This window comes from Salminus brasiliensis, chromosome 14 (assembly GCF_030463535.1).
Source record: "Salminus brasiliensis chromosome 14, fSalBra1.hap2, whole genome shotgun sequence".
Taxonomy (NCBI): Eukaryota; Metazoa; Chordata; class Actinopteri; order Characiformes; family Bryconidae; genus Salminus; species Salminus brasiliensis.
In genome coordinates this window covers 19,361,041-19,384,667 of record NC_132891.1, presented here as the reverse complement: position 1 = coordinate 19,384,667, position 23,627 = coordinate 19,361,041, and positions in this window count along the sequence as shown.

Here is a 23,627-nt window from a genome sequence, read left to right as displayed (position 1 = left end):
TTTAAACCTATTTGAACAACTCAAAACACTTTTTGGACTCCCTAATACTGAGCGTTATTTTTTTAATTTTTTTTTTTTACCCAGTCCTGTCAGAAAAGTGGCAAGTTTAGATTTCAGCTCAACCAATTGGAGGGACAGTTCACCTCAAACAGCTCAGAAAGTAGAATCTCAACCCTTTACATTACTTCATCCAACATGGACTCATGTTATGACTAATTAAAACTAACTTGGGAGAGGGGTATAGGATTGACGTTTGATGATGAGGTCTGGGGTCTCGGATATTTGTAATCACATCTTTCCTTACACCTGTCCGCTTGCACAGTATATTCCCTAATGCTTCAAACATGTGTTTTAAATGCTTTGCTGAAGTGTGTACAGTTTTACATGTTTTCTACTTGTGTGTGAAGTTACAGGATTACTGGAAGGAAATTTATTTGGCTGTACAAAAAACAACTGGCATACAGTTTGTCTCGAGCAGTGAATTTCTTAAATGCTGTAGATCCTTCACTGGAAGATGACTCAATCAGTCTTTTACATATTTTATTTGATCTAGCTAAAAAGTGTATTCTGTTTTTCTGGTCAAAATCAGATATTCCTTCCAGAAGGATGTGGTTGAAGCAGATTGGCAAATTGTTACGTACCGAAAAGCTAACCTATGAGTTGCATCAGAACCTGAATTTACTCCCCTGTGCAGTTGTACTTGGAAAAGGCCTGAACTGAAATTCCTTACAGATATTCATTTTTACACATAGGCATCCTGTTGTATTGGGTCCTATTTGCTTTGTATTTGTATTTGACACTGAGGAAGAGGTGTTCTTATACTTATAGACAATAGAGAAAAGTGTGCGTCTCTCTGTGTTATATGTGCACATTACATGTGTTACATTCTTACCCCAGACGATCTCTAGCCCCTAAAGCAGTCATTTTCAATGAAGTAATGACTGCTAACCACCTTATTTAACTCAGTCTCTGTGAAACTGAATCAGTGGTGTATTTTGTTTGTGGGGGACATAAATATAAAAGGGGCCCCAATGTGAACCGATTTTATGATAAACATCTCACCACAATGTCAGGTTATATAGAGCCTTTATTTATAGATCCTGTAGCCAACACACTCATAAGTAGGTCAATAAATATGCAACAGCATCACAAATAACCTTTCTGAACTTTTATTTAATATTGTGCATATATTCTGTTTATTTCAGAGTCTTTATTCGTCAGTCTGTCCTCAATTCTTCCTCACTTATTCATCATTAACCCAGAACGCTGTCATATTTCTAATGCCCAGTGCTCCATGCTTCAGCCTCAATGTCAACCCAGTCTCCTTCAATAATACAGTATCTAGAACATCACCAGTCACCAATCAGTGTTTCTTTGCCGTCTTTACCCACACACAGGAGTGTTCGCTGCTAAACCTTTAGTCGTATCTGCGTCCTCCCCCAGCCCTATTGGATCAGCTAGGTCAGTATTTACTAGTTCAAGTGCTTCTTTTGCTCGTGCATCAGGTTCTGTTTCTACTCTGAGCAGATTTCTCTTGTCTGCAGACTTCACAGTTCAGTTGATCAATCTTACCCTTGATCTTCATGCTCTCTGCTGCATAATGTAAAACATCATAATTACAGTGAACAAGGATTTCATGCTGTTTGAATATTGTAACACACTGCAACCATCACTACTGTGAACATTGACCACATTCAGGTAAGGACGCGTATTGTACTCTTTAATGGGGAACTGGGTACCTTTTTATTAGCTTTGTCTTCTTTAACTGAGCCAGTTGTTGTGATTCTTGTGCTCTCTGCTCCCGGTGTTACTGCGTTTCTGTCTCGGTGTTTACTCTGAGGCGACCACGGAGGAATGCGCTCTCCAGGAGGTCGTCAAGCTTGTATGGCAGATCCAGCTGCAGTTGTAGAAGCAGTCCAAACTCCACAGATGGAAGATGAGGCTGGAGGCTGCCCATGACTCATCCAACGCGACCGTCCTAATTCCAACAGTACCGACGTGGCAGACTTAGAAGGTCGTCGTCTCCTCTCCCGCACCGGAGAGGGCACGGAAGTTTCAGCGTGGCTGGGAAAAGCAGACCACCACCACGGCCGTTTATCTCTGCTAAGCGGTTCAAGGTCCACCTGCTCCGGCACAGAGGACAGCTCCTCGGGGCAGTGTTCTAACTGTTGATTCTTCAGTAAAACCCTTAAAAGTATCGACCCTAAAGAGTAACACCATGGTCTCCTGTTTTCCAGGTGGCTTTGGCACCATCAATCTCCACTTTTCTCTGCGTGATGCAACGTAGCCTTGTGCTTCACCTGAGCGCCTGGGGTCCATCTTCTTCTCCGGATACATCAAGAAGGTGCCAGACCAGGACTGACTGGCTCTTCAGTCACGCTGTGTCAAGTTAGTCAACTGCATAGTTGGCAGGTAAGTGATTTACGTGATTTACTTGATTCCACTCATTTATTCAGTCAGTTTTCTGCTTGTAATACATCAGTCTCATAGTATGTCAGACAAATTCTGCAGAATTGAGACTGTGGTCTGTAATCTGCTTTAAAATTCTTATTAGATTTTATATCAATTCTTCCATCTTTCCAAGTACAAGCAGTTCTGCCCCTTCTACCCTTGAATTTGGGCGGTTAAATATATGATCTCTAGCCCCTAAAGCAGTCATTGTCAGTGAAGTTATGAAAGTTAGTATTAATCAGTAGTATTACCACTGCACCCAGTTTTAGGTAGGAGAGTTTTTCTGTTTCCCTTTAAGTAATCTAAGCAGTCTTGGCCAGCACTTTTAGAACAAGATATCCCCAAATAAAGCCCTTGAGGAGTCCCCGAATATTGCTGTTGTAGGGAAAGGCTGGATCGGCTGTTTGAAGACTCATAAAACATAATTCCAAAAGTCAGACATTTTTGGACAAAACCAACATGTTCCTGTGTTGGTTCTGTTTGATATCTTTTGCACATTAGATTCATGTTTTAAACAAATTCTGCCAGCCTGGTCTTAGTCCAGTGTAAGGAATGCACTATGCAAATACCTGAAAAAATGAGCTTGAAGATTAAATTCAGTTTGAAGTTCAAAAGATGCAAACCTTTTATCAATAAACAGATTTAAGACATTTACTCCTTTTTCTCCCCTAGATGAAAAGGCCTCATTAATGGTAGAGGGAGGGAATGTTGTTGTTCATCATCAAGCTGTATATAGATAATTCACTTGGTGAAAAGACTGTTCAAACTGCAGCCAGATTTTCAGGGACTGGTTCACAGTCTGGTTTAGTGAACAGCTAGACAAAGATTCTGGTATGGGTAGTTTTGAACAGAGCAACACGTAACATGCAGGAACAGCCCTGATGTTCGAAGCCCAATAATAGCGACAATCTGGTAACAATAAGCAGCTGTAGGGGACAGTGGTGGCTGTAGGGGGCAGTGGTGGCTCAGCGGTTAAAGCTCCAGGCTATTGAGTGTTGTGGGTTCGATACCAGGGCTTTTGTGGGCGCCGCAGCAATGGCTGCCCATCGCTCCAGGCACGTGTGCTCACTGTTCATGGGGGGGGCGGTGGGGGGTGGTGGTGTCTCACTGCCCAGCTGGGTTACAGGGGGAAGCCAAATTGATCGAGTTGATTCTTCAAGCGTGGAGAAGCAAATCCCACTACCACAGTTTTGGAGGTTCCACTTAGATCCCAATATTCCTCTGGGTCCAGAGTTTTCAGAGACAGGATCAGAAACAGACAGAGGCGGTTGCCGTCATTCCAATGAGTGATTCTGAGTCAATTCAGGCACTCTGACTCCGAGACTCTGTACCCGAGGTGACCTGTAAGTAAATTAATTAGACCGCTTGCCTTGCGAATTTAGAATAAACAGGAGGAGATGGGACGCCTTATTCTTAGACCTTCGGGTTACTTTAACCCATATCCCTTTTGATATTTTCATTTTTAAATTTGTTTTAGATCATTGAGTTTTTGCAGCGATCCGGACTCAAAGGATGAAGATGTCCAAAGCATTGCCTTAAGATCATTTGAGTCTCACAGTTGTCTAAACTGGGAATTTCTTGGTGTCCAGATTTGTTTTAAATTGGAAGATTCTAAGATGGTGTCTTATAATATTTAGATTCTCAGGGTTGTTTAAACCAGAGAATCTTTCAAATGTATTTAGCTAATTTAATTTTAGGATATTTAATTCTCAGTACTGTTCAACCTTGTGAATTTTGTAAAGGGATCCAAATGTATTTTTTAGAAAATTCAAAGAGGTAAAAGCAAGGTTTTGGAAATCAATGTTATTTTTCAGGGTTTTTCAAATTGGAGATTTCTAAGGTTCTAAGACAAGGGAGCTGAGTTCAGACTACAGGTGAAAGTAATACATAAGGCGACGTTGTTACAAGCACAGTTAATGTAGTGCTGGACTGAGGCAGGGGACTCTGGAGCAGGTGAGATTGAAGGTAGGAGAGAATGTGCTTGTTTTAATTGTGGGAGATCAGACTGTTTGTAGAGTGTGCAGATCAGGAAAGTGGCAACACTGCAGAAGCCGTACTCTGGATCAGCAAAATAGATCTAGAAGGTCAGAGCAGCAATAACCTGAGTTCAGTTCCAGAACCAGACTCTGCTGAATAGGATAAGGTGGGAGAAAATGTAGACAGTCTGTAAAGAGGATTTAGACACCCAGCGAGGAACCCAGTCTAAATGTAAGGATTTGCTGGGGAATAAATTCTCTTTTGGTTGACTCAGGTGTCAAGAACAGTAGAACAGTAAAACACTGGTTTACAGTCTCCACACATTGCCCTGTCAGTTTACTAGGACATGACTTATTGGGAGCTTTCAGTCTAAACCTACAATGTACAGATTCAGGGTTTTCTGCTGCTGGTCCTAGTGGAGGGATATTTCCACCTAAAATGATGATAAATTCCCTTTTGGAAAGTGAAGCCATTGTTCCATGTGAATCTTCACTGGTGAATAGTCCTCTGAGAGCGGTAAATGCAGCAGTATATCCTGAGGGCTCCTCCACCACCACAGCCGGTTTTCACCTCTGCTAACTGGTGCGAGGTCCTCAGCTCTTCACCTGCTCCCTCACCGAGGACAGCTCCTCAGGGTGGTGTTTCCATTGTTGGAGGTTCTACTTTAAAACCCATAAAATTATCAGGACCAAAGAGTAAGAGACTCCATTTTATTTATTTATTTATTTATTTTCCCTCTCAAGGAGTGCTGGACGTTGCTCTGCCACACTGCTGGAAACCACTCGGAAAAAGACAGGACCCCAGGGTAGGCAACTGGGTAGTGGGCAGGTAATTAATTTCCATGATTTACTGGATTTTATAATCATTTATTCTGTCATTTCTCTGCTTGATTTAAAAAAGTAATATCAGTGTCCCTCATAGTATCTCAGACAAACCCTGCAGTATGGAGACCGTGTCTGCCCTCGCATGGTTTGTAACTGTAACGTCAGAAAACTGGTTTAGGGGGAGTCACATGACTCCATTCATGGGCCCTGTTTCAGCTGGCTTGAGCTCCCAATTGATTTTGATCCTTATTCTATTCACTCTTTTTGGTTACCGGTGCAGTTAAGGATGTTTCTCTGCAGGAAATCTCTGCCTTTTACACCAAACTCATCACCAGTGAAAAAAGGTAATATCTGTCTCCTCCTTGCCTCAATCTAACATGGCGGATCCTCTGCTGCGCTGGAGAAAACGGTCATGGCGTGGCTGTCAGCAATGTGGGAAGAAAATCAAGAAGGTGCCAGGACTGACTGACTGACCCTTCCCAGTCACACTATCAGGTTAGTGGACTGCGTGGTTTGCAGGTAAGTGATTTACATGATTTACTTGATTCCACCCATTTGTTCTGTCACTTTTCTGCTTGTAAAAGTAATACATCAGTGTCACTCATAGTATTTCAGACGAACCCAGCAGTATTGAGACTGTCCTGGTTTGTAATTGTAACGTCGAAAAAAATCTGCTTTTAAAATCTTATTAGAATTTATATAAATTCCATTTTTTAAAAATATAAATTCCAAACTTCTATTCCATATATAGTACTTTCCGAGTACAAGCACTTTCGTATTGAATTTGGGCTTATATATTTATATGTACACACACACACACACACACACACACACACACAACGGGGCACATATATGTAATATATACAGGGGGTCAAAAAAAGTAGTCATCCAGCCACTGGTTGTGCAAGTTCTACTTAGAAAGATGAGATCTGTAGGTCTGTAATTTTAATCATAGGTACACTTCCACTATGAGTGACAAAATGAGGAAAAGAAAATACAGGAAATCACATTGTAGAATTTTTAAAGAATTTATTTGTAAATTATGGTGGAAAATAAGTATTTGGTCACCCACAAACAAGCAGGATTTCTGGCTCTCACAGACCTGTAGCTTTAAGAAGCTCTTCTGTCCTTCACTCGTTACCTGTATTAATGGCACCTGTTGGACATCGTTATCTGTATAAAAGACACCTGTCCACAGCCTCAAACAGTCAGACTCCAAACCTCCAACCTGCTTAAGCCAGTACATGTCCAGGCCCGTCTGAAGTGAACCACCTTAGTTCACTCTCTGTGAAACTAAATTAAGGGCTTAGGTCTGTTTATCACATTGGTGGGGTCATAAAATCGGCTCACACAGAGACCCCTGGAGTCTTTTTGCATTTATGGTAAATTTAAAACTCTAAAAATACAGGTAATTTTATAAAAGTTATAAAAGCACATACAAGTGTCCAAATAAGCACAAAGGGTAAGAGGGTATTTAAAATTCTGCAGTCATTTACATTTAGAGAAATAGATTTCACAGTGAGTGCTAACCAGCCAATTAATCAGAGTACATATTCTCTATTTAAGTCAAGACAGGTTGCCAAGTAGTATTAAATTTACCACTGCATGCAATTTTAGGTAGGAGGGTTTTTCTTTGAGTAATCTAAAAATCTTAGTCAGCACCTTTTGAACAACATTTCCCCAGATAAAGCCCTTGAGGAGTCTCCCTGAATATTGCTGTTGTGGAGTGAACGTTGTTGTTCATAATCAGGCTGTATATAGATCATTTATTTAGTGAAAAGACTCTTCAAACTGCAGTCAGATTATCAGGGACTGTTTCACAGTCTGGTTTAGTGAACAGCTAGACAAAGATTCTGGTATGGGTAGTTTTGAACAGAGCAACACGTGTAACATGAAGGAACAGCCCTGATGTTCAAAGCCCAATAATAGTGAAAATCTGGTAACGATAAGCAGCTGTAGGGGCAGTGGTGGCTCAGCAGTTAGAGCTTTGGGCTATTGATGACAGCGTTGTGAGTTCGATACCTGGGCTCAGCAAACTGCCACTCTTGAGCAAGGCCCTTCTCCTTCTTTTGTGGGCGTCGCAGCAATGGCTGCCCATCGCTCCCCGTGTGCTCACTGTCCACGGTGTGTTTTTCACTACACAGCTGGGTTACGGGGGGAAGCCAAATTGATCGAGTTGATTCTTTAAGCACGGAGAAGCAAATCCGACTACCACAGTTTTGGAGGTTCCACAGAGATCCCAATATTCCTCTGGGTCCAGAGTTTTTAGAGACAGGATCAGAAACAGACAGAGGCGGCCGCCGACATCCCAATGAGTGATTCTGAGTCAATTCAGGCGCTCTACTGACTCCGAGACTCTGTACCCGAGGTGACTAAGTAAATTAATTAGACCGCTTGCCTTGCGGATTTGGAATAAAATTTAAAAAAAAAAAGGTGGGGGGACACCATATTCCTAGACCTTCAGGTTACTTTAACCTGGATCTCTTTAATATTTTCAAATTAGTTTTAGACCATTTACTTTTTGCAGCGATCTGGACTCAAAGGATGAAGATGTCCAAAGCATTGCCTTAAGATCATTTGAGTCTCACAGTTGTCTGAACTGGGAATTTCTCAGGATCCAGATTTGTTTTAAATTGGAATATTCTAAGGTATTGTATTGAAATATTTTGACTCTCAGGGTTGTTCAAACCCGGGAATTGTGAACGATATGAATGATATTGGGTCACTAAAGGGTTCATCTCTGGGTGAAGTGGCGCAAGCAAAACAGCTGATGGGCCTTACCATGCTCAATGTTCCATGTCCAAGGAAGCAGAAGAAGGGTTATCCAAAATGATAAATTCCCTTTTGGAAAGTGAAGCCATTGTTGCATGTGAATATTCACTGGTGAATAGTCCCCTGAGAGCAGTACATGCAGCAGTATATCCTGCTGGTCTAATTGTACCTAATCCGGCAACTATTGGGCTGCAATATCTGCTGGGAATTCATTCACAGATCAGGTGGCTAGAAACAGCTATGTCAGGAAATGCAGTAGTGCTTCAGATGGTTTCCACAAGAGCACAACAGAAGTTTAAGAAAAATGAGGATGTGTACAATGTGGATATTTCAGACTTGACACCTGACATATCTTCATCATCAAATGATGGAATTGTTTTGCAGCAGTCTGATCAGATATTAATATTGTCTGATTCTCACAAGTACTCACTAAAGAAAAAAGCTTTTTGTCTAAAAAAAGAATCAGTTCAGGAGAGTGTCTTATGTACAGGAAAGAAAAGAGAATATAAGCCCATATGGATCTGCATCTGTCTGTCATAACAAAAGGGACGTTTTTATTGATTAATATTGCAGTTCCACTGGATTTAGAATGAAAGGTCAGTGATCTACCTGTGATCATGTTGAATGACTAAAAGCATTTACTTTTAAACGCAATAATTCTATCCTACACATTTTCAATATTTATTTTATTTCTGTTTCGATGCAGTTCTGCTTTAGAAGCTTGAGATGTGATTCAACACGGACCATCGAGCGACCATCCCTATTTTATAGTCTTTAATATTAGCTTTGTCTTTTTAATCTGAGCCAGTTGTTGTGATCCTTTTATTTCTATGCTTCCTTTGTTACTGTACAGTACTGTCTCACTGACTGTCGTTTCTGCCGGAGCGAGATCTCCAGGCATTCTGCAAGGACGTCATCAAGCTTGACAGCCGCTGTTGTAGACTCAGTCCGAACTCCGCAGACGGAAGACGAGGCCTGAGGCTGCCCGTGACTCCAAGCACTACTGGCGTAGCGGACAGGAGGGTTGTTGTCTCCACTCCTGAACTGGAGGGGTCTGAACTAACTGGTGCGAGGTTCAGTTCTTCGACCTCACAGTGGGCCTCAGGGCGATGTTTTCATTGTTGTTAAAACCCTTAAAAGTATCGGGACCAAAGAGTAATGCCTCGATCTGTGGTGGGGTTTTTTTGTTTTGTTTTTTTGTCCAGGAGTCCTGGTCGTTGCTAGGTGGCTTCGGTGCCATCATTCTCCACTTTTCTCTGCCCGATGCAGTGACGCCCTAAAGGAGCACTGCCACACGCTGTTGGACACCACTCAGAAAAAGACAGGACCCCAGGCTAGGCAACTGGATAGTGGACAGGTAATTAATTTATATGATTTACTGGATTTTATAATCATTTATTCTGTCATTTCTCTGCTTGTTTTAAAAAGTAATATCAGTGTCCCTCATAGTATCTCAGACAAACCCTGCAGTATGGAGACCCGTGTCTGTCCCCCGCATGGTTTGTAACTGCAACATCAGAAAACTGCTTTAGGGGGAGTCACATTCATGGGCTCGGTTGCAGCTGGCTAGAGCTCCCGATAGAGTTTAGTCCTTATTTATTGACTCTTTTTGCTTACCGGTGCAGTTAAGGATGTTTCTCAGCAGGAAGTCTCTGCCTTTTACTCCAAACTCGTCACCAGCCAAAAAGGTAATATCTGTCTCCTCCTTGCCTCAATCCAACATGGCGGATCCTCTGCTACACTGGAGAAAACCATCATGGCGGGGCTCTCAGCAATGTGGGAAGAATTCTTTACACACATGTCTACATTTCAGGATGTGTTCAAAGCTAGACTATCTCATGGGCGAGCAAAGGGAGCAGAATAAACTTCTATCAGGACACTCGGATCGTTTGGACACTCTCGAACGGTTGGTGTTTGATCTGCAGGACAGGGGTTGACTGAACAGCCTGTGTATTCTCGTTCTCCCGGAGGTCGCAGAGAAAGACGACCGTAACAGTTTTATCAAGAAGCAGCTCAATGTTTGGCTACCAGTACCAGTTAAGGGTCTTGTTATACTTTAATTTATTTTTAATCTTTATGGCTTTGAATGTCTTGAGCTGGAACATTTTAATGGTCTAAATGAGCCTCTTAAACGTGCTAGTTTGGTCTGATTAAGATAAGATAGTCCTTTATTAGTCCCGCAGTGGGGAAATTCACAGTGTAACAGCAGAAAGGGATAGCAGGACACTCAGTTACAAAAATTTGGATAAATAATTTACACTATATACACAATATAAATAAGAATTAAAAAAGCAATAAACAATATTATCTACAGCAAAAGGATTCTATTTGAGAGATTTTAATTTTCCCAAATGTAATAAACTCTGTAGAGTTGCTGCTCATACAACTGCAAACTAAAGGAGTTCTTATCTTGGTACAGAGGAATTGGGAGATTGCGATGTTAAACCAAGGAAGGGATGAAGAAAGGAGAATAACACACATTACAACAAAAGTAAGAAATGAGAAAATTGCCTTTATTTCAGTTCACGCTCCAAATCCAAGAGATCCCAGTTTCTTTTCTGTTAGATTATCTAACAAATCTAGTGGACTTTCAGTTCGTGGTGGGAGCAGATATGAATAGTCATTAATCATTTATTAATTAAACAGATCAGAGGTGAAATTTCTCAGTCAGCTGGCCGCTAGCTCACAGCTTAAGCTATGTATTACTGCATTGTCTTTACTTAATCTGAGCACTAAGCAATAAACTTTATCTGAAAGGCACAAAAACCTTCAGCTCTTAATTTAGGAGTAAATTAAACAGATTTCTTATGTTTAATCAGGGTTCAGTGCACGATCAGAGGTTTGTTGGGAGCAGTGAATGGTTTCTTTAGGAATAATTCTATTGCATTTGCTTCTTGACAACAGAAAAGACTGAAGTATCTGGACCTTTCTTGTGCTTTAAGTTTAAATTCAAGTGCAAGCAACACTCTGGTGATATTGCAATACAATATCTCTCTCCCAAAGAAAACTTTAAATATTGCCACTTTTTCCATTCCTTAGATTTGCTACAATTGTCCACTAACGAGGCGTCTTATTTAGATCAGGATATTTCTCCTCTAGATTTGAGAGGGACCCTCTGTCAGATGAAAAAAGTCAAGGATTGGACTGCATCCCTGATGAATTTTATTCTTCTGGGCAGAATTGGGAACTTTATTGTTAGAAATAATTAATTGCTCCCTAGATAAAGATTTTAATAAGGATGTTAATACAGCTTTAATCTCATTACTTAAATCGAACCTAACTTTTTGCATTAGTTGTTGCCCAGTAGTGCTTTCTCCTAGAAAGGGACACATGTCAAGAATGCCTTTTTTTTTCTTCTTTTCTCCTTTTTCTTTATATTCCAGTGGTGGGCCAGGTAGGTATATAGGGGTAGACTTCCAGTGGGGCAAAAAAAGTATTTAGTCAGCCACTGATTGTGCAAGTTCTCCTCCTTAGAAAGATTCAGGAAAGGATTCTTCGTAATTTATTGTGAAAAATAAGTATTTGATCAAAAACGATTCAATTCAATACTTTGTAACATAACCTTTGTTGGCAATGACTAAGTCTTCACCAGGTTTGCACTTCCATTTCTGTCTTCCATTTTCTTACAATTGCTCCTACAGTTGATTTATTCACACCAACCTGCTTGACTATTGTAGATTCATTCTTCCCAGCCTGGTGCAGGTCTACAATTTTCTTCCTGGTGTCCTTCGACAGCTCTTTGGTCTTGGCCATGGTTGAGTTTGGAGTCTGACTGTTTGAGGCTGTGGACAGGTGTCTTTTATACAGATAACGAGTTCAAATAGGTGCCATTAATACAGGTAACGAGTGGAGGACAGAAGAGCTTCTTAAAGAAGTTACAGGTCTGTGAGAGCCAGAAATCATGCTTGTTTGTGGCTGATGATACTTTTTTGCCCAGTGTATATCCCTCAGTGAGAGACTGTCTTCAAATTTTAATTTTAAAATTTAGAACAAATTAAAGTAGATACTCAATTGGACAAACTTGCCTAACTCACTGCACTCCAGGATCATAGTGGTAAAAATGAATATTCTGCCTAGACTGAATTTGATAGTTATGATGCATTTGCCCCTGCCTATAAAATATTGGGATACTCTCTAAGGTACTATCCATGTGTATTTGGAATGGTAAATGACCTTGAATTAAATAATCTACTTTACAGAGGTTAATGTCAGATGGTGGTCTTGCATTTCTAGGTTTTGAAACGTATGCTTAGGCATTTACCTTAAAACTGTGATCAACATGCCTGAATCAAAGTGCTCATAATTCATGCTGCTCAATAGAGGAGGTTCTGGTAGCCCCATATAAATTACAAGCTCTTATATTTTGTGATGTTTCCACTAGATACTGTAAAATATATTTTGGACCCATATTTTCACACCTTATATTAATTTGGCATTCACAGTTGCAAACTCACTAATATGGGATGAGCTCTCCACTCTTTCATAATCATAATTTACTGATGGGGAATGCTCCGTTTCATTGCCCCCAATGGGAGAGCAAAGGAGTTCAACCTCCAGGTGATATCTGCAATGCAAATGGGTTAAGAACTTTCCAGGCTATCAAAGAGCAATTTAATGTGCCCAGCACCTCTTTCTTTAGGTATCTGCAACTTAAATCAGCCCCAGTCTCAGAGACTCACTGAACTCCAAATTACAGCCCCACCTAATGCTTAAAGCGCTTTACTTTCTGGGCAACACAGGCAAAACAGATGTGTAGTTGGTTTTTAAATAGATTAGACTCATTGTGGGTCAGTATAGAAATGCTCATGTTGTGGTGATGATGGCATGGCTTTAAGCGGACATGAAGGACAGTTCACCAGAAGGATACAGCCAAACACTTCCAGGTAAGTTCCAGTGATATTTATTGTTGAATTTGTGCAAAAATCTAAAGAAAGTACACACAACAAAAACACAACACAAAAGAGCTAGATTACACACACTTGTACAACAAGACCTCAGCGGCCTTCATCTGAGGACTAAGTCTCACAGACGTCTACTTCACTCTATTCTGTACAAGCTAAACCCCCTTATTGCCTCCCACACAGCCCTTTTAAGCCATACGCTCCTCCCTCCTCAGCCTGGAGTGGACCAAGTGTCTACTAAGGGGGTGGTCATCACAAACAATGACAATACAACAGATAACATGGACATTATTTACACATCTTATATACAATTATTATTTATTATAATTATTATTATTACAATTATAAGTTTTTATGGTCATATTGATGTACACCGGTAAATTATGCTAGCTGGGATTATATGTATATCCTAGTGTTTTTGGTTGTGTGTTTTCCTCCTTCTAGGTTAACCGTGGTTCCTGCCGGCTCCTAGAAGACCCACTTACCAGCTCCCTCATTCCCCCAGGATCACCAGGTAGGTAACATGTCAGAGTCTCTACTGTGTATGGGCTGGTGATGAGTCTGCTACCACTGACTTCATCACACGTCATCCTAGACCCCTAACTTCCCTACCATTAATTTTTAATTTTGACAAAATCCTGTCTCTCTGATAACTTTGTAGTGTACAATATGTTGCTTTCTTGGAGAGACGCTAGAAAATATATTAAAGTCTCTAATTGTATCTCTTTATGGTCACCACTCATCTTGAATCCAGATCTACCCCCTCAGCTTGGGGACATTGGGCTTAGTAATTGGACTTTAAGGGGCAAAGAGGATTTTTCTAGTTTATTCACAGCAGGAGTTTTAAACTTAATTGAATAAGTATTATCCTCCTGATTTCAGTGTGTTTTTACACAGAACCCAGCTGACCATTCTGTTTACAGCCATTTTCATCTAGATAATCAGGTAACATGTTCAGGTTCCTCCAGACACCTCTCACCATGGAAGTCCTCATATGCCACTGACTGGTCAGTCTGGGTTTGGTGTTCTGGAACACACTGAAAGAAAGTTCTAGCTTCTATCTGTCATGTTTGTAAGTGTAGCCTCCTGATCCAAATACTCTCCTCTTTGAAAGATTATGCTTTCTCCCTGTCAACGTAGAGTCATTGAATACATATATATAGCTGCTGATGTTGACTGATCCCCTGCTTACAGAGCAATGACTGTAAATCTGTGCATGTGTTCTGTTTATTTCAGAGTCTTTATTTATCAGCCTGTCCTCAATTCTTCCTCACTTATTCATCATTCACCCAGAACGCTGTCATATTTCAAATGCCCAGTGATCCATGCTTCAGCCTCAATGTCATCCTGGTCTCCCTGTAGGATCAGCTAGGTCAGTATTAACTAGTTCAAGTACTGCTTTTGCTCGTTCTTCAGGTTCTGTTTCTACTCTGAGCAGATTTCTCTTGTCTGCAGACTTCACAGTTCAGTTTATCAGTCTTACCCTTGATTTTCATGCTCTCTACTGCATAATGTGAAACATCATAATTACATTGAACAAGGATTTCATGCTGTGTTTGAATATTGTAACACACTGCAACCATCACCACTGTGATCATTGACCACATTCAGGTAATAAAGCCTATTGTACTCATTAATGGGGAACTTGGTACCATTTTTGTGGCTTTGTCGTCTTTATCTGAGCCAGTTGTTGTGATCCTTGTGCTCTCTGCTCCCTGTGTTACTGTACAGTACTCTCTCTGACAGTCGCTTGCGTTTCTGTCTGTGTTTACCACGGAGGAACGAGCTCTTCAGGAGATCGTCAAGCTATTACGGCAGTTTCAGCTGCTGTTGTAGAGGGAACTACACTGATGGAAGACGAGGCTGGAGGCTGCCCGTGACTCCTCCATCGCGACCGTCTTAATTCCAGCTCTATCGTCGCGGCGGACACAGAGGGTCATCGTCTCCACTCCCGCACCTGAGAGGACCTGAAGTGTCAGCATGGCTGGGAAAAGAAGAGGGCTCCTCCACCACCACAGCCATTTTACACCTCTGCTAACTGGTTCGAGGACCCTCTGCTCTTCACCTGCTCAGGCACCGTGGCCAACTCTTCAGGGCGGTGTTCTCACTGTAGGAGATTCTTCTGTAAAACCCTTAAGTATCGACCCTAAAGAGTAATGCCACAGTCTCCTGTTTTTCAGATGCCCGTGTCCTGGACATCGCCAGGTGACTTTGTCACCATCGTTCTCCATTATTCTCTGCCTGATGCAGCGCAGCAGTCTGTGCTGAATCTGTAGACAACTGGGAGAGCTTTCGACTGCGTCTGGTCCTCTACCACAGAGAGGAGCTTCACCTGAGCCGCCTGGGGTCCATCGTTCTCTCTAGGAACGTCAAGAAGGTGCCAGGACTGACTGACCCTTTCTATTCACACTGTCAGGTTAGTGAACTGCATAGTTGGCAGGTAAGTGATTTACATGATTTACTTGATTCCACCCATTTATTCTGTCACTTTTCTGCTTGTATTAAAAAGTAATACATCAGTGTCACTCATAGTATTTCAGACAAATCCTGCAGTATGGAGACTGTCTGTACCCCGCATGGTTCAAAAATCTGCTTTAAAAATCTTATTAGAATTTATATAAATTCTTCCATCTTTCCGAGTACAAGCAGCTTCGCATTGAGTGGGGCAAAAAATAATTTAGTCAGCCACTGATTGTGCGAGTTCTCCTACTAGATCTGTAATTTTTATAATAGGTACACGCCAACTATGAGAGACAAAATGAGAAAAATACAGGAAATCACATTGTAGGATTTCTAAAGAATTTTAAAAATAATTTTTGAATTATTATTAATTATGATGGAAAATAAGTATTTGGTCACCCACAAACAAGCATGATTTCTGGCTCTCACAGACCTGTAGCTTCTTTAAGAAGCTCTTCTGTCCTCCACTCGTTACCTGTATTAATGGCACCTGTTGGACATCGTTATCTGTATAAAAGACACCTGTCCACAGCCTCAAACAGTCAGACTCCAAACCTCCAACCTGCTTAAGCCAGTACATGTCCAGGCCTGTCTGAATTGAACCACCTTAAATCACTCTCACTAGTTCACTCTTAGTTAAGCCAATTAATCCTCTGAGTCCATATTGTCTATTTAAGTCAAGACAGGTTGCCACGTAGTGTTAAATTTACCACTGCACCCAGTTTTAGGTAGGAGGGTTTCTGTAATCTAAGCAGTCTTAGCCAGCACCTTTTGAACAAGATTTCCCCAAATAAAGCCCTTGAGGAGTCACCCTGAATATTGCTGTTGTGGTGTGAACGTGGTTTTTAATCATCGGGCTGTATATAGATAATTCACTTAGTGAAAAGACTCTTCAAACTGCAGGCAGATTTTCAGGGACTGGTTCACAGTCTGGTTTAGTGAACAGCTAAACAAAGATTCTGGTATGGGTAGTTTTGAACAGAGCAACACGTGTAACATGAAGGAACAGCCCTGATGTTCAAAGCCCAATAAAAGCGAAAATCTGGTAACTGGAAAAGTTAGAGCTCCAGGCTATTGATGAGCGTTGTGGGTTTCGATACCAGGGTTTGTCAAACTGCCACTCTTGAGCAAGGCCTTCACCTTCTTTTGTTGGGACTGCAGCAGTGGCTGCCCACTTCTCCAGCCACATGTACTCACTGTCCACGGTGTGTGTTCTCTGCACAGTTGGGTTACGGAGGGAAGCCAAGTTCCATCTGTCACAAAAAATGTCAAATGGTGAATCTGGTTTTCTTGTCTTGTACGTCGGCGCTGCAATATTGTGGGGGAATCTTTTCAGGCGTTTCAATATTCTATGTATACATTGCTTTCAGAAACAGACAGATGGTGGCTTTTGTTACTTTGAAACAATGGAGTCCATCAACATCACACCAGCCTCATCACAGGGGGCTCAGATTATCAGCGTGATCAGCATAGGACATCAAAAACCAGTGTGCCTTCCACCGGCGTTACTGCAGGATTAAAGTGTTTCTCTACATTCCTAAGACTGACTGATGGAGTTGATTCTTTAAGTGCGGATAAGTAAATTAGACTACCACAGTTTGAGGTTCCACAGAGATCCCAATATTTCTCTGGGTCCAGAGTTTTCAGAGACAGGATCAGAAACCGACAGAGGCGGCCGCCCACATCCCAATGAGTGATTCTGAGTCAATTCAGGCACTCTACTGACTCCGAGACTCTGTACCCGAGGTGACTGAAAGTAAATGAATTAGACCGCTTGCTTTATGAATTTAGAATAAACAGGAGGAGACATTCTTAGACCTTCAGGTTACTTTAACCTGGATCACTTTTGATATTTTAATTTTCAAGTTAGTTTTAGATCATTGAGTTTTTGCAGTGATCCGGACTCCAAGGACGAAGATGTCCAAAGCATTGCCTTTAGATCATTTCAGTCTCACAGTTTGAAACTTTGAATTGCGATACATTTCGATCCCTAAAAAAAAAACTCTCTGGTTTAAACAACCCTGAGAATCTAGATATTCAGACGGTACATTTTAGGATATTTAATTCTCAACCTAGAGAAATTTGTAAAGGGATCCAAATTTATTTTTTAGAATATTCAAAGATTTTGAAGCAAGGTTTTGGAAATGATGATGATGATGGTAGTGATGGTGGTGGTGGTGGTATTTCCATGGTTCTAAAACAAAGGGACAGTTTATATTTCCCAAAGAGTTCAGACTATAAACATGAAATTAATACAGGAGACATTGTTACAAGCTCAGTTAATGTACTGCCGGACTGAGGCAGGGGACTCTGGAGCGGGTGAGATTGAAGGTAGGAGAGAATGTGCTTGTTTTAATTGTGGGAAATCAGTATAACCAGTATAAATATATCAAGGATACAAATAATTGATGATTCTTCTGTTACACGGTCAAGATTTGAGCTGCCAAGTGACGAGACTGAGACTAATGACTTTTGTTGTCTAATTTCCAAAACATTTCTTGTCTCAAAATGAATGATATTGGGTCAATAAAGGGTGCGTCTCTGTTTAAAGTGGTGCAAGCAAAACAGCTGATAGGCCTTAACATGCTCAGTGTCCCATGTCTACCTGTGGCCATGTTGAATAGCTAAAAGCATTGACATGTAAACGCAGTAATCCTTTCCTACACTTTTTTTTTTTAATATATTTTTTATTTCAATGCGATTCTGCTTTTAAAACTCTGATTCGACACGAACAGTTGAGTCCCTACTTTATAGTCTTTAATATTAGCTTTGTCATCTTTATCTGAGCCAGTTGTTGTGATCCTTGTGCTCTCTGCTCCCTGTGTTACTGTACAGTGCTCTGTCTCACTGACTTTGTGATTCTGTCTGTGTTTATACTCGAGAAACTTGAAGACCGCGGAGGAGCGTGATCTACAGGTACTCTGCAAGGAGGTAATCAAGCTTGACTGCTGCTGTTGTAGAGGCAGTCCAAACTCCATGGATGGAAGTCTAGGCTGCCCGTGACTCCTCCAACGCTGGCATCTTAAATCCAGCACGGTTCAGGCAAACAAACTCTAATATGGCATGAGCTCTTCACTCTTTCATAATCATAATTTACTGATTGGGAATTCTCCGTTTCATTGCCCCCCAATGGGAGAGCAAAGAAGCTCGACCTCCAGGTGATGTCTGCAATGAAAACGGGTTAAGATCTTTCCAGGCTGCAAAGAGCAATGTAATGTGCCCAGCACCTCTTTCTTTAGGTATCTGCAGCTTAAATCCGTCCTCTGTTCTCTGAGACTCACTGAACTCCAATTACAGCCCCACCTAATGCTCAAAGTGCTTTACTCCAGTCTTGCTCGGCTTCCAGTATTTACATTTTTTTACTTTGAGCCTCTTGTAGATGGGTTGGACTGTGTGTGGTCCAAGGATGTTAAGTATTTTTATTTTTTTTTATGTTTTGAGGACCATGCATGAGAAATGATCATTTTATCTTTGAGGAATCCTGATCACCCAATAATCCACTGGAAATGTCTACATATATTCTATCTATCTATCTAAGATGATTCCATATGCAGCTTTTCCAATCTCCAGCTTTTGATTTGTGCTTCTGCATACATTATGGATTAACATTTCTCTCCCTAGAGTCTCAGATCAGCAGACTTTTTTGTATCCAGTGATGTCTGTTCCTGAAATCAGAAACTACACTAATTATAGTGTGCTATCTGGCTATAAAATTAGTTTTGGCAGGTCTACAGCTATTCAGCTGAATGTCCCGGATTTTATTAAACTAAATCTACCATTCCAGTTGACACATACTGGCTTTAGATACCTTGGGATAACAGTTACCCCTGACCTGAACCACACTTTTTGGGGGGCAGAATTAGTGTAATCAAGATGAACATTTTACCTAGATTGCTTTTTTTACTTCAAAACCTGCCTTGTCATTTGACCCCTATCTTTTTTAAAAAAGGTAAATCAATTAATAAGCAGATTTTTGGGGATAATAAAAAGCTCAGATTAAAATTCTTCACCCTTCTAAACCCTAAACATCTAGGGCGTGAATCCTTACCAAATCTAAATTATATTTTTGGGCAACACAGGCAGAACAGATGTGTAGTTGGTTTTTAAATAGATTACTCATTGTGGGTCAGTATAAAAATGCGTATGTTGTGGTGATGGCGTGGCTTTAAGCGGACATGAAGGACCGTTCACCAGAAGGATACAGCCAAACACTTCCAGGTAAGTTCCAGTGATATTTAATGTTGAATTCATGCAAAGATCAAAACAGAGTGCACACAACAAAAACAAAACACAAAAGAGCTAGATTACACACACTTTGTACAACAAGGCCTCAGCTTCATCTGAGGGCTGCAAAGCCTCACAGACGTCTACTTCTGCTTCAGCCTATTCTGCTCCTCCCTTCTCAACCTGGAGTGGACCAAGTGGCTACTAAGGGGTTGGTCATCAGAAACAAACAGATAACATGGACATTATTTACACGTTATATACAATTATTATTTGTGTTTATGGTCATATTGATGTGTACTGGTAAATTATGCTAGCTGGAATTATATGTATATCCTGGGGTTATTGGTTGTGTTTTCCCACTTCTAGGTTAACAGTGGTTCCTGCCGGCTCCTAGAAGACCCACTCACCAGCGCCTGCACCACTGTTGCCTGAGTCACTTGTGTGTCCATAAGCTTTGTCCAAACTGAAACCGGAGCACTATACAGTGGTGTCTGACTGTGTTTCTTCTTTTAATTGAACTTTATTTTTTTGTAAGCTTTTAGTTCATATGTTTTATATTCAGCTCGTTGTGCTCGAGTCTACAGTGGAGCCGGGGAATTTACGCGCGTCAAACTTGACTACATGTCAGTGATGCAACCACGTGATCGCCTGTATTTTGTGAGAGACTCTGAACCACTGTTTCGATGCGGTCCTCTTTTTAAAGCTCAGAAACGTGGTTCATCCCTACTTTATAGTCTTTTAATATTAGCTTTGTCTTCTTTATCTGAGCCAATTGTTGTGATCCACTATTCTCTGCCTGATGCAGCGTGGCCCTGAAGAAGCACTGCCATACGCTTCTGGACACTGTTTGGGTAAAAAAAAGCAGACACCAGCATTATCGTCTTCGGCCCCCTGCCCACTTACTGACGAGTGAGGGAGCCGTTTCCCCAGCTCTTATCACTCCTCTGCTGGCTGCGGGACAAGTCCGTCTGCGCTGACTATGTAGAAAACTCGGAGAGATTTCGGCTGCGTCTGGTCCTCTACCACAGAGATGAGCTTCACCTGACTCCATATTGTCAAGACAGGTTGCCAAGTAGTATTAATTTTACCACTGCACCCAATTTTGGGTAGGAGGGGTTTTCTCTTTCCCTTTAAGTAATCTAAGCAGTCTTAGCCAGCACCTTTTGAACAGGATTTCCACAGATAAAGCTCTTGAGGAGTCACCCTGAACATTGCTGTTGTAGGGAAAGACTGAATTAAACCACTTGCCTTATGAATTTAGAATAAACAGGAGGAGACCAGGCGTCATACTCCTAGACCTTCGGGTTGCTTTTGGAAATGTATTTTTCAGGGCTGTTGAAATTAGATTTGAAGGTTCTAAGACAAGGGAGAGTTCGCACTATACACGTGAAATTAATACAGCAATTTCAGTGCTTATGGAGGGGTCAGTACCCATATCCGTCAGTACGGACACAATCCTAACAGTGGATGTTTCAGGCTTACCACTCTCAGAACATTTGTGCAGTCCTGTGAAGGTGAAACTGGGTAATAGAACAGTAAAACACTGGGATACAGTCTCCACACATTGCCCTGTGAATTTACTAGGGTGTGATCATATGGGGAGCTTTCGGTCTAAACCTACAATTTACAGATTCAGGTTTTTCTGCTGCTGGTCCTAGTATAGGGATATTTTCCCTTAGACCCAGTAGAATATTCTTGGGATCTGACAGAGCACCATATCGTGGTATAAAAGATACCAGCTGAAACGATATCAGTATTTTATGTGTTCTATGATGATCAGCAGTCTTGGATGAAGGACTGAGGGAGTTGTTTAGCAGCAGTATATCCTGCTGGTCCGATTGTACCTAGTCAAGTCAAGTGGGTTTATTGTCATTTCAACTACATACAGAGTACACAGTGAAACGAAACAACGTTCCTCCCGGACAATATTAATATATCCGGCAACTATTAGGGTGCAATATCTGCTGGGAATTTATTCACAGATCAGGTGACTAGAAACAGCTATGTCAGGAAATGCAGTAGTGCTTCAGATGGTTTCCACAAGAGCACAACAGAAGTGTAAGAAAAATGAGGATGTGTACGATGTGTATATTTCAGACTTGACACCGGACATATCTTCATCATCAAATGATGGAATTGTTTTGCAGCAGTCTGATGATCAGATATTAATATTGTCTGATACTCACAAGTACTCACTAAAGGAAAAAGCTTTTTGTCTAAAAAAAAAAAGAATCAGTTCAGGAGTGTCTTATGTACAGGAGAGAAGAGAGAATATAAGCCCATATGGATCTGCATCTGTCTGTCATAACAAAAGGGACGTTTTTATTGATTAATATTAGTTTCACTGGATTTAGAATGAAAGGTCAGTGATCTACCTGTGATCATGTTGAATGGCTAAAAGCATTGACATTTAAACGCAGTAGTTCTATCCTACACATTTTCTATATTTCTATTGTATTTTAGTTTCAATGCAGTTCTGCTTTAGAAGCTCGAGACGTGATTCGACACAGAGCGTCGAGCGACCGTCCCTACTTTGGGACGAACATGGCGACCGTGGAGGGACGAGCTCTCCAGACGCTCTGCAGGGAGGTCGTCAAGCTTGACCGGCAGATCCAGCTTCTGTTGTAGAGGCAGTCCAAACTCCACTGACGGAAGATGAACACAGGGTTGTCTCCACTCCCACATTGAAAAGGGACCCTGGAGTTTCATTGTGGCCAGAAAAACGGCAAGGGTATCTCCACCACCGTTGATTTCACTTCTGCTTAGCGATTCAAGGTCCTCAGCTCTTCCCGTTCACCTTCACCTGCTCCGTCAGGACAACTCCTCAGGGTGGTGTTCTCATTGTTGGAGGTTCTTCTTTAAAACACCTAAAATTACTCAACGAGTAACACCACAATCTCCTTTTTTTCAGGTGCTTGTGTCCTGTACGTTGTCCGGCGGCTTCGGCACTATAATTTTCCACTATTCTGCTTCTGGAACTTCATTCGGCACCAGGATCTTCGTCAGTCATTCTCTCCAGGAACATAAGTGCCGGGCCAGGTGACTGGCCAGTAAGTGATTTATGTGATTTACTTGATTTTATAACCATTTATTTGGTCATTTCTCTGCCCGTATTAAAAAGTAAAATATCAGTTTCACTCAAAGTATCTCCAACCCTGCAGTATTGAGACTGTGTCTGTTTCCTGCATGGTTTGTAATTGTAACATCAGAAAATTTGTTTTAAAAATCTTATTAGTAGTGAGAAAGTCATCCGGATTTGAGTAAAAATGTGAATTTGTGCTGTTAAATATGTGATCTCTGACCAAGATGGAACAGTTGCTTGCTGATTGTAAACCCAAGCGCCAGCGTTAACCTCCAGCTGTAGCCCCTTCTCTAGGTCAGCCATGCAACATGCTGAGGATGAAAATCCCCTAATGTTGGCTATTTTGTCTCCGGACTCAGATGAGTTCCACTCAGATGGATCAGATTCCTGCACTTTCACAACCACTATACGATCTGCTTTAAGGTATCCCTTAAGGTATCGCTTTTGCAAATTTGAAATCAGCCCAGCTCTTGGTCGTGATCCAAGCAAGCCTGGCTTACAGTTTTGACGGCTTCTAATGTGGTGATTCAGAATGCACCCATGAACAATGCTTCCTCATTTATGATGTCCTCACTGGCTGATGCTTATGAGTAGGGCTGGGGCGGCGCGTAATGCACCTACTAAGAGCATGGATTTATCCAAAGCTACAGCTACAAACAAAACTTGCCTGTGTGTATCTAAAGTGGGAGTATTTCACACAGTCACATTGCTAACCGTTTCTTAATCGTCCAGTGTGAAGCTTTAAAACACACAAAGCTGTTTCTCAAATCACTTTGTCAACATATATAGTCCACAAGATTTCTTGTCATTGAGGTGTGTAAGCTACATGTCATTTGTGCATCTAAAAGGCCAGTCAGAGCGTAATCATTTAGTCTTTTCATATCTATTTATAGATCACATGCGTTTTAAGATAACCTTTAATATGTTAAGTCT